A 12,049-nucleotide genomic window follows, 5' to 3' on the forward strand; every position below is an offset into this window, starting at 1 on the left:
GTTAAATGAATGTACAAATCTATGAAATACAGTGCTCTAAAAGTAAGAAAAAACTGTTCTACTTGATACACTAGGCTCTAAAGAGGTCCTGGATTTTAGATATGGGAATGGGTACAGAAGACATTCACATTTAAGCTATAAAACTATAAAACTATAAAAATGTTACTGAAAATGATACCTTAATTTTAAGTATCAGAGCCCAAACATATGAACAAAAAGTATCCTAACACTAAATATATATTTTGCAATTACCTCTAAATCTTTCTTAAAATGCTATGTTATTTCACCCAACTAGGTGTATGCACATGCCCACTCTCAGAATCAAATAGTAAAGGAGGGATGGATTCAAGTGATATTCAGATACCATGTCAGAACATGGTAAACAACTCATTTAAAGGATCAAGTATTATCACCAAGTTTCTAGTTTAGGCAACTTGAGTTAATGATGGGAACATTAACCTACTTCACATAGTTCTAAGAACACTTTTTCTTTTTGAGTGGGAGGGGATAAGGGTAGGGAAGAACTGACAAATGAGTTCAGATTTCTATACTACTTCTGAATTTATAGTTTGTATGGGACATCAGGACAATGATAAGTAAGACAGCTAAGTAAGACAGCTGGATCTGTCTCAGAAGAGAATTCTATTCTACAGATAGATTTGTGAGTTATCAGCATGTAAAAAAGTTTAATAAATAGATTAAATCAATAGGAAGAGAGAACAGAATGAAGGCTGAACAACCACCCTGGGGACATCAATATTTAAGGAGTGGGCAGAGATGGAAGAGTTAGCAAAAAGATCTACAAATGAGAGAATGATATCCCTGAACCCAAGAGAGAACGCTGTTTCAAAAAGTGAGGGGTGAGGGGCAACAAAACAGGTGGTCAAATAAAATGACCCTTCTTTTCCCATTATCTGCTCCAACTTCCAGTAAATAGCACTACTTTAAGCATTAGAAGAGAAGCAATGACTCGTTCTTCACTATAACCTATGCTCTATTTTTAGTTTAAACAACAAACCTGAAACCAACAAAATGTAAACTCAATTTCTGGCTGTAAACTCACCACTGTTTCAGTTGCTATGTGCTGCTATGTTTAAAATACATGAAGTTACCTATTTTAATTATGATGAAAAAGAGGCCAAGGTCTATTTTACCTACTTGGTAGAGCATCTAACCTAAGAGAATTAACTAGTACAAATAAATGCCACTCAAGAGTAATGTAAATCACAACATTTCTGGTGTTGAGGGGTGAAAGTGTTAGTCATTCAGTTGTGTCCGTGACCCCATGAACTGCAGCCCGCCAGGTTCCTGTGTCCATGGACTTCTCCAGGCAAGATTACTGGAGTTGGTAGCCATCTGCTTCCTTGAGCAGAAGATTCCTTGAGGGATCTTCCTGACCCACGGATTGAACCTAGGTCTCCGGCACTGCAGGCAGATTCTATACCATCTGAGGGGTAAATATGGGAAAGTAAGATTGTGTCCAATAACAAAGCAGCTGCAAGATCTGAGACAAATATCTAAAACTGTTCGAAGTATTTTTCAATAAGGTAGTACCAAAGTTGTAGAGTACATTAAATTCAATTTCAAAACTCAGTTACCAACGAACTATTAATACATGCAACAACATGGATGGATCTCAAAAGCTTTATGCTAAGAGAAAGAAACCAGACACAGAAGCCTACATGTGTATGATTCCGCTTATGTGACAGTCTAGAGAATATATAACTATAGGAACAGGAATTTAGATCTGGCTGCCAGGAATTAGAGTAGGGGTGAGATATTGATCACAAAAAGATATAAGGGAACTGCTAGAGGTGATGAAAATATTATGTCTCTACTAAAGGTAGTAGTTGCAAGATAATGTTTCTCAAAACTCAAACTGTACAGCAGCAATAGTGAATTTTATTGTGTAAATGCTGAAGCTGAAACTCCAGTACTTTGGCCACCTCATGCGAAGAGTTGATTCATTGGAAAAGACTCTGATGCTGGGAGGGACTGGGGGCAGGAGGAGAAGGGGACAACAGAGGATGAGATGGTTGGAGGGCATCACTGACTCAGTGGACGTGAGTCTGAGTGAACCCCGGGAGTTGGTGATGGACAGGGAGGCCTGGTGTGCTGCGATTCATGGGGTCACAAAGAGTCAGACACGACTGAGCGACTGAACTCAACTGAACTGACTGATACCTGAATAAGCCTAACTGAGACAGAGGATGAGATGGTTTGATAGCATCACCGACTCAATGGACATGAATTTGAGCAAATTCCAGGAGATAGTGGAGGACAGAGGTCGCAAAGAGTAGGACACAACTTGGCAACTGAACATGTCTTACTTAAAAAAAATTAAGTCACCATATCATTATTTCATTTAAATAACATTTTTAATGCTCTGTTCTAATTACAGTTGACTTATCTATATTGTTATTAGATATAATATTTAAATTAGCAAAGGAAATAAAAACTACAATAAACCAATCTTAAGCTTGAAACAAGGTATTTAGATACTTTCCCTCTTACAATAAATCGCAGTTATCTTACTTGCAATTCTGCTACCCAGGGGAGCAAAACAAAAGCCCTTTCCTATGTTTTACAATCCTAACAGCCAAAAAAAGAACTTTTAGGTTTTCCTTTATATATGTTTCATATGGATTGATTGGGATGTATGTAAACACTATCATACAGTTTAATTCTAATTAATTGATTCAACAAAAATGTAATGAATACCTACAACACAGGACAAGCACTGTGATGGTGTTACAGGCATAAAGATGGAAATAATAGTCTTCTTGCTTGCATAGAGCTGATGGTTTAGTATGACTGAAGACATAGGAACAAATTATTTTATCAAGAAATATAAGTAATAAACTGACAGATGCTATTAAATTAAATGACCAAGGAAACTTTCACAAAAAAGTTTGCTTTCTCCTTAAAAAAAAACTTCTGGTCACTGAGCTGATGTTTTGAGAAGTACCATATCTCTAGAATGAAGTAAGAATGCTAACACAAATATACATTTTCCAGTTAGTATCAAAATGCTTTTTCACCAGCAATATTCTGAACTTACGAAGATATCTGAATCTGAGGCCTTTTAAACTGAAATGGCAACCCACTCCAGTGTTCTTGCCTGGAGAATCCCAGGGACGGGGGAGCCTGGTGGGCTGCCGTCTATGGGGTTGCAGAGAGTCAGACACGACTGAAGCGACTTAGCAGCAGCGCAGCAGCAGCAGCAGGTTTCATAAACATTAATAATACCAACTATATTCACCAAGCCATGTAAAAATTTGCTTAGGAGGAGACACAGATTAAATAGACACTGACAGAAAGAGAAAGAGATACACAGCAGAGGGAAAGAGAATATTAATAGATTTAAATAAAAAGCATATGTCATATATGTCTTACAGGATAACCTGAAGTAACTTGCAGTAGGTTATGGCATAAATGTTGGATTTTTAATCCTTTTTTCAAAGGGAAAAAATGGTAAAAGTAGCATTTAGGCCATTACATTTCAACTTTCCACCTTAAGAATTTTCTAAGACATAGGCAGAACCCTAGGAAAAAGCATCATGTTATGTGCATCAATTTTTTTTTTTAAGAATAGTATTTTTTTTAATGGGAGTTAGGCCCATTATATACCCAGGTAACATTTCAATTTGATCATTACCAAAGAAAAACTAAATTACATATAGACTACACTCAGATCATCAATTTCTTTAGACAGAAACTGGCAACCCATAATCCTATCACACAAAGAAAACGAAAAGTAGATTTTAAACTCCTGAAAGGGTTAAAATAGATAAGCAACAAGGTATATGAGATAGCACAGGGAATTACACCCAGGAATTATATCTTATAATAACCCACAATGGAATATAATCTGCAAAAATACTGAAAATCAATATGCTATATATGTAAAATTAACAATATTGTAAATCAACTATACTTCAATTAAAAAAATAAAACATAACAAATATAGGGGAAAACTAAGCAAAACAAAAAACAAAAGAAAAAAATAAAATCTTGAAAGAGTTGTCAAATAGCAATGTTGAGAAAACTCAGTGATGTATTTCTTTACTAGGATTAATTTCAAGACCATGTTAGTTAACCAAAAAATTAAACACATCATTATAAAATTGGTATTTTTAGAGTAAACTCTAGTTTGAGTTTTAATAATTCCATTAGTGTTTCAAGCACTGCTAGTTTTTGAGGTATCTAGAACCAATGACTATTTAAAAAAAACAGTACTCATAAAGTACATATGCATTTCACTGGCACAAAACTAAAGAACTGAGAAGTACAGATGACCCAAATAAGCTCACTCTAACAAAAAGGAATCCACTTATTTCAAAATTATGTCAATGCTTCCAAATTTCTCAGGAGAGGTAAAAGTATACCAAAGTACTTTAACAAATAAATGTTACCAATTCCATGTTTTTGCATCCTGAAAAAGTTTTTCCTTTCTGCCAAAAGGTAAATACATACAAAAAAAAATTTTAAGAGTCTGGTATATTATGTTAAATGACATGCTGTGCATATGTAAGATGTCAAAAAAAAAAAACCCTACATCAATTATGTTGAAAATTTAATGTATTCTTGAGAACACTTTTTAATGCTTAACATTTTGATAAGAAATAATTCAAGAATCACAATACTGTAAAAATAAATATTGTGGCTTTTCCACAAAAAATAAATGTGGCTTTTCTACATTTTCAAAAAGTATAGCATGCATTATATTTAAACATCAATATTCTATTTAAATACATATTTATACATGGAAACATCTTGCATATTTTATATGGTATGTTTTAAAAACTTTATCAAGTAATGAATCAGCTATAACTGACCAAAAAATTTTAGAATTCCTCTTTTCTAATTATCTTCAGGATCTCTTTATAAGCTACACAAGAAAAACAAGTTTCACTACTTTATAACCAAGCCTACCTTTTTTATCAAGAAATAACAGACAAAAAGAAGTATTATAAATCTTGAAAAGGCAGCATGGTAGAATGGAATGAACAGATGTTTTAGAATCAAGACACATCTGAGTGGGATCCTATCTTTAATACCTGTTAGATTTGCCACCTTGGACAAATTATTAAACATGATGAGCTTCAACTTCCTTGTTTGTAAAATGAGAACATTATCACTAACCTCATTGGATAGTTGGGAGGTTCAAAAAATCATGATAAACAGTGTAGTGGTTAAGGCTAATGGGTAAAGCATCAACTTGAGTCCTTTCCCCACTTTCTGCCACTTGTCAGCTGTGTGACCTTAGTCACTTAATCATTCTGTACCTCAGTTTTCTCATATATCTTAGGGTAATAAATATAACCAAACTCATACTGTACCTTAAAGAATTGAGAAAATCCATATAAAGTGCCTGGCACAGTCGTTGGCACATGGGATTCACTCAGTAATACTACATATGACAAATGTAAGGCACTGACACAGTGCCTGAAACAAAAAAAGATCTTAAATCTTCGTTTTCCTACATGAAGTTCTAAATTACTTTTTTTACTATTTCTAAAACTCAAATTCACCCCTGAAGATAAATATTTGCCATTAAAGACAAGAAAAAGACTACTTCAAAGTCTATAAAGTTATTTACTAAAGGAATCCTCCTAAAACTGTATGTAATGACAAAAGCTCTGGAGTGAGTGCACAACTTCCCAAGTTGAGAACTTCAAAAGGATCCACATTCTTTGGCTAGACAAATACTAGAATTTTTTAATAGTACGAGTCATACTTATTTATAGATTCATATACTGTGATACAATTGATCATATATATTTCTATGAATAAACGCACTCTACAGCTCAATTTTCTCTTTCTAGAAAGATGCTTTGACAATTTCAATTCAATATAAAAAACTTAAAAGTAAAAAATTGAGACATTAACAAACTCAAAATGAAAATATAAGGCAGTAAAGATTTGTTGATTTCAAAATTATTGAAATTACTATTAATGTATATAGCATATACAGTCTGATTTTATTTTAGTTCTTTGCCTACAGTATATAATTTCCTTGACTACATGACTTTAAAGTATTGAATTAACTGAGGAACTAAAGAATAATATTAAGAATTTACTAAAACTAGAAATGTGGAATCCTAAATCCTTAAAAACAATATAAATCAGGCCAATTAGAGTAATTATAAGACAACAGACAATTTTCTGACATTTCTAGCCTCAGTTTCTTCATCTGTAAATGGTGGGTGATAACTGTTTCTATTTCACGAGCTTGTTAGAAGAATTAGAGTGGGATCACCCACGTGTAACACAATTCCTGGCAAATAAAAAGCCCTCAAAATCTTATCCAGTGGGCAATTCTGTATCAACAAATGATCTCTCCTAGTAAATCACTTTGGGAATAGAAAGGAACCTGCCTTAAAATATAATGCAATCTGACAAAACTCAATTCATTAAAATTGACTCCAGATTTGATGCTTAAAATTGCTTTTAAATCAACTAAAAATGCTAATATTCCACTCTAGTCATTAAAAAATTGAATAAAAACAGAACTTTAAGGAGTCATTATTCACTACAAATATAGTCAATTCACTTACACTCCTGAAGAGAGACATATGTAAATAAACTCAACCACTCAAACAGCAAACATATATACACAAAGGGAAGATACCTAACAGAAAAGTACTATTTTCATACCAGGAAAATACAACCAAAAGACAGGTATCATATCTCTCTATGGAGATGAGAAAAGCACCTTGGACTCAGATAATTGGAAAAAAAAAAAAAAAATTCACAGATGGGATCAGTGTCAGCACTGAGCAATACCTAGCTTCATGACCAAAGCTCACACGTTACTTAAAGCAACATAATCTAATAAGAAACTATTAAGAGTCAGAGAATACCCTAATCTCCCACTGAGTCACTAAGTGAATCTACACAAATCACGTGGCCTCTGAGTTTTTTCATCAAAAAGTTGAAACCACACTGGTCATTCATCTTGCAGAGGAATGAGAATATTTATGAATGAACTCAGGTCACCTTGAAAAAGAACTAATTTAAAAATACAAAGAATAATTACTGACAACTGCTAAAAATAGGAAAAGAACTTCCTTCTAAAAGTATATTTTAAAATGATTTTTAAAAGCTATATGAGACCATACATTACCACCAAAGCCAACTTAGTATCTCAGGATATTAAACATGTCAACTAACCACTTAGTTACTAGTCAGTAATTTCCTATTCATTTTATAGCAAATAAACATGATAAACAGAACTGAAGTTACACATGTATGAAAAGAATTTTTATTTAACTCAGTCTTCTCAATCACTTTATATAAAACTGAAATCTTACATCATCTTAAAAATTTCAGAATTACTTACAAAGTATGCTTTTCCTGATAAGCAATGGAGTGGGGAAATTTAAATGAAACTGTGTAAAACCCAAATTCTTTAGTTTTTATCTACTTTTTATTATTAATGTTTACATCTTATTTTGGGAGAGTAAAAATACTACCATAGAGCATACCAAAATATAACACAGATGTGTTCAAATGTTTAGACAGCAGTTTGATGGTGAACTGGTTACCAAAAAATTAAATATGTAATTAGTTCAGGAAGTCTTAGAAAATACATGTTTAAGTTGGGTAGCCTGGCTCCAAAGAAAGAAAGCTTCACATCTGAATTGGTACAGCTTTGCTCATATTATTTTTGAGATTCAATAATGATCATTATGCAGAAAACCAAAACTAAGTTTACTACCATACTGAAAACTCGCACTTTTCATCCTCAAAGAGAAATTGAAATTTCTTCAAATACAAGTCTTTTCTTCTTAAAGGTGGACAGTATTATAATGATCCCTAGCACAGGTTCAAAAAGCTTTCGAACAACTATAGTAAACAAATTTGTTGAATGGCTTTCAAAAGGAAACATCCGATACACTCATCTCAAAATACTAGAAGTAATTATTTACTATTCAACTTTAACTTGATTTACTAGACTTTCATGATATACTTCAAAACTATTTTCTTTTCAAGTAATTATTGTAAGTTACTAGTAACTTTGCAGACTCAAAAGAAACAATAAACCATACTGCTGAAATTTCCTCTAGGTATACCATAAAGTATTTACCCAAATAATATAACTAGCACTGTAAGATCTGTGGAATACTTAGAGCTGTTTCCTTCTGCTGAATTAAAAAAAAAAAAAAGAAATACAAGATTAGCCCTGGTGAGTATTCCAACCAATACAGGAGAGTACAGCAGACTATTCATAATCTCTAGGGAAACAAATTATTCTTTCCAACTAAGTTATCAAGAATGTAAAGTTCAAGTTTAGGTTTTACTAAAGTTTCGCAATATCTTCTCCTTTAAAAATAACCTATTTAACTGGTTTGGACCAAACAAAATATTTTCAACCTACTTAAAAGAAGTATTTATGCTATCTGAATGAAAGGTATCATACAACCTGTATTACTTACTGATTACCAAATATGTAGAATTAGGAAAATAAGGTCTAATAAGAACTAATTCACTATAATGCCAAAGTAACAACAAAAAAATCAATCAGTATGACATACTGATTCAAACGTGTAAGAAAGCTCCCTTTATAACTATAAAATGCGAAAGATAAGTTTTTCCTGTTGATGAAAACTAAGCAAGCAGAACTCCACTTTCCATTACCTTTAATTGAAGGATGTTCATCCCTTGACATACATCTCTGTATTTTATTTAAATAAAGTTGTAAAGACAATCACAGGTTCTTATCAGGGCCTTTTTCAACATTAATATTGAAGCCCTTACCCCGCCCCCTCACCCTCAAATCCTCCGCTTAAGAAACGAACTGTTCCTACCTTCCGTATTCTCCTCTCCCCCCGAAACTCTTCCCCAGTCCCCATTCGCGTGCCCCCCACCCAGTGTAGGCCTGAGGCCCTGTAGCAAACAGTGTCTAACAGGAGCAGGCAGCACAAAGACAGGAATGGGAGATTAGTGGGAGGGAGGGAGGCCGGGATTGGGGCTCAGCAGGAGCTTCAGGCTTTTTAAAATTCAAACTGCTCCCTGACCAATACAAATCACGGACACGCTACTGACTACTACACGGATTTATAGCATTAAAAACATGCCTAGTACGTGACAGCTATATTAACTTCACTCTTTCTAACATTTATCCATACGTTTGCAGGAAATGTGGAACAATTTACTTTAAGCATAAGGCTAAACTCAAAAATCACCTTCAGAAAAGTTACTTATTCTACGATGACATAACTTAATGAGATGCAAAAAATTTGAACCAACGTAACACTCACTAATAAAACAAGGGACTTTGTTGATCAGTGTTGCTTCATTTTAACCAATGAAAGTTTACCTTCAGTGAATATGAGACAAAGTATCAAAACAGAATAACCCAGGAACAATTATTTTTCTATGCAACTTGTATGGCTGAGGACTTTTAAACTGGCTTTTCCCTTATACCAACTTACATTATCAACGCCTCCACAAACAAGCTCCAAGCACTTAACTTACTTGTGAGCTAGAATTTAAGATAAAATTGATATTTTTCTCCAGCATTTACAGATACATTTGACCTATTAAAATGACACCTCTCTCATTACACAGTCAAACATCATGGGCACAAACAGCCAATGACAATCCTGGGACCTCAAGAAGATCTGCCCTGACATGAAAGGATGGCACCTTCCACATTTTTTTTTTAACCTCCCAGGGATTTTAAGCATAACTTCATTTCTGTCCTTTTAAAGAAAATTGGATGTACTTGTATCTCACCGCAATTCTCAGAACACTTAAAAACCTTTTTAAGCTTCTACACGTTTAGATCAGGAAGTACCTGAGTGTTTCACGTACAATCATTTAAAACTGTCCTTATATAACGCACACAAATATAAAGTGGCAGGGTAAACCTGTCAAGTACTTTATACTTGTCTCTGAATAAAAAGTCCATGTGCAACACACTGTCAAACAACAACATAAAAGCGCTTTGCGTGGGTGGGGGTCATATGCAGTGTCTACTATACTATGGTTTTCTCTATTAAATATTCATGTGGACGATTTAATTCTCCTTAAAAAGAAAATGAGTCTTTATTAACTTTCCAACGTCCAAACAAGTTTTACACGGGAAAAGAATTACCACTGGATCCGTGTCTGAGTATTTACATTTGTCTCACTAACTGAAACTACTTCCTCCCTTCATGGGGTCACAGGGGGAAGAAGGGGGGTTGTTTGTTTCACTGGGACGTTCCCCACTCCCGGACCAGGAAAGTTGTAAATATGGGGACGGTCAGGGCACATTTGCTGTTAGTTGTATTGTTTCCGCCTCCTCGCTAGCTACAGCTCTTCTCCCGGGCGAGGCCTGTCACCGACCAGCGGTAGCTCCGCTCAGCCCGGAGCTCTCCTAATCCCCGAGCTCAAGTAGATTCCGCTGGCCCGCGGCCTGCACTCTCCGCCGGGCCTACGCCTCCCCGGCCGCCCGGCAGGAGCCCAGTCCCCGCCACCGGAGCCGGCCGGGAGAGGGTACAAAACCACCGCCACCCAGGGCGGCTGCCACCAGAGAGGAGCGAACTCTAGACTCGCCCGTGGAGGAGACCTGGGGCCGCTAAGGAAACGGCGGGGAGGGGAGCGAGGAGGAGAGACGCTGAGGACCTGGCGCCGCCGCCGCCGCCGCCGAAATAAAGAGCAGGAATTTACCTGGGCGAATCGGCGTCTGAATCCAAGGGGAGGCCGAGGCCGCTGTGGCGAGAGACTATAATCCGGGCCGGGAGGGGGGGTGGCTACGGCTCCTCTTCCGTCTCCTCAGTGCGGGGAACATGTAGAGCCGGGGGGAGACCAGCCGAGAAGACAAATCGCTGCTTCTTCTTCCTCCTCCTCCTCCTTCTCCCACATAGAAACACTCACAAACACCCGACCAGGGGCCCGAGCTACCGGGGGGGCATCGCCGCCGGCCCGGGAACCAATCCTCCAGTCGGCGGGGGCGTCCCTCCCTGCGGCTTGGTGGTGTCGGGTGAGTCGGTACCGACGGAGGGAGGGGGGGGAGGGCGGGGGGGGAAGGAGCCCTGTGTGTGTCTCTCTCTCGTTCCGTCTCTCCCTCTCAGAACAAAATGCCGACCGGAAGTGCAGCTGCAGGAATGACTCCCTCCGCCGGCGCCAAACACTAACAACCACCCCCTCTTCCCCACTCCACTTCCGCCACCGCCGCGCCGCCGCCGCCACTTGGGCTCGCGTCTTCGGCCGCGCCGCACTGCACAGCCCGCGCCGCTCAGCTCCGCACCGCACCTGGGGCCCGGAGGCGCCCGGCAGCGAGGCGGCGGGGGCCTCTCCTCCGCGCCCTTCTCGTCGGGGCGGCTGTGGACGCTGCCTTTTAGTGTCGATCCTACGGAGCGGCGTTCTCGCTGTGGCACGGGCGGGCCGGGTCTTCTCGGTCTTTATTTTCCTGGAGGCCGGCCGGAGCGGGCCCTGAGCCTCGGTGGTGGTCGTGTGCGTGGGGGGCGCTCAGGCCCGGACCGGCTCGCAGGCCACGCACGCCGCCCCAGCTGCTCGTCATTAGCTCTCGGGAGCCGAGCTCGGGGCGGCCACGTAGAGGACGCCCGCGATCCGACGGCGACCGAGCATTTTTTAAATGGTGTCCCTGCAGCCGGGTGGATGGATGTATCGTATTGTACACTCTTCTCTCTTTTTGAGAGGCCGGACTTTACGCCCGTCTCTGCATTATTTCTGCGGAGTAAGGACGCAGCCCTTGGAGGAGGCGAAGATTCTCAGCTGGATTGAATTGGAATCGTGTTTGTAATGCATTTATTTCTGGAAATATGCGGTCTTTTCTGGGCTAGCTTTTTGTTGGCGGTGGTTTTGGCTCTTGCCTCGCAGTCGGGATAAAGGCCTGTAGGCGACGCTGTTCGAGCGAGGAGCCGGCCCGCGGTGGGCCCGGAGCGCGCCCCATTCTAGGTGTGGGTGGAGCCGAGCGCGCGGGGAGAGCCGGCGGACTGCGGGCCTGGGGCCCGCCGATTTCAGACATCGTTTTCCTCTTTACGCTCGAAACAGAGGTCCTGACCAAGGCTGGAGTACAGATGCGATTCTGTGT

The 12,049-nt window shown here is 38.6% G+C and overlaps 1 protein-coding gene across 3 annotated transcripts in view; it reads right to left on the reverse strand.

Moving 5' to 3' along the window:
- The window catches only part of NIPBL (NIPBL cohesin loading factor), a 206,014-nt gene extending 195,043 nt beyond the window's left edge, over positions 1-10,971 (reverse strand). For all 3 annotated transcript variants that reach the window (XM_070357633.1, XM_014481879.2, XM_070357631.1), the window contains exon 1: positions 10,663-10,971. The gene's annotated coding sequence lies outside the window, so the exon portion shown is untranslated. The remainder of the gene's footprint in view (positions 1-10,662) is intronic.
- Between the last annotated feature and the right edge of the window lie 1,078 nt (positions 10,972-12,049).

Source organism: Bos mutus, chromosome 20 (genome assembly GCF_027580195.1).
Source record: "Bos mutus isolate GX-2022 chromosome 20, NWIPB_WYAK_1.1, whole genome shotgun sequence".
Classification (NCBI taxonomy): Eukaryota; Metazoa; Chordata; class Mammalia; order Artiodactyla; family Bovidae; genus Bos; species Bos mutus.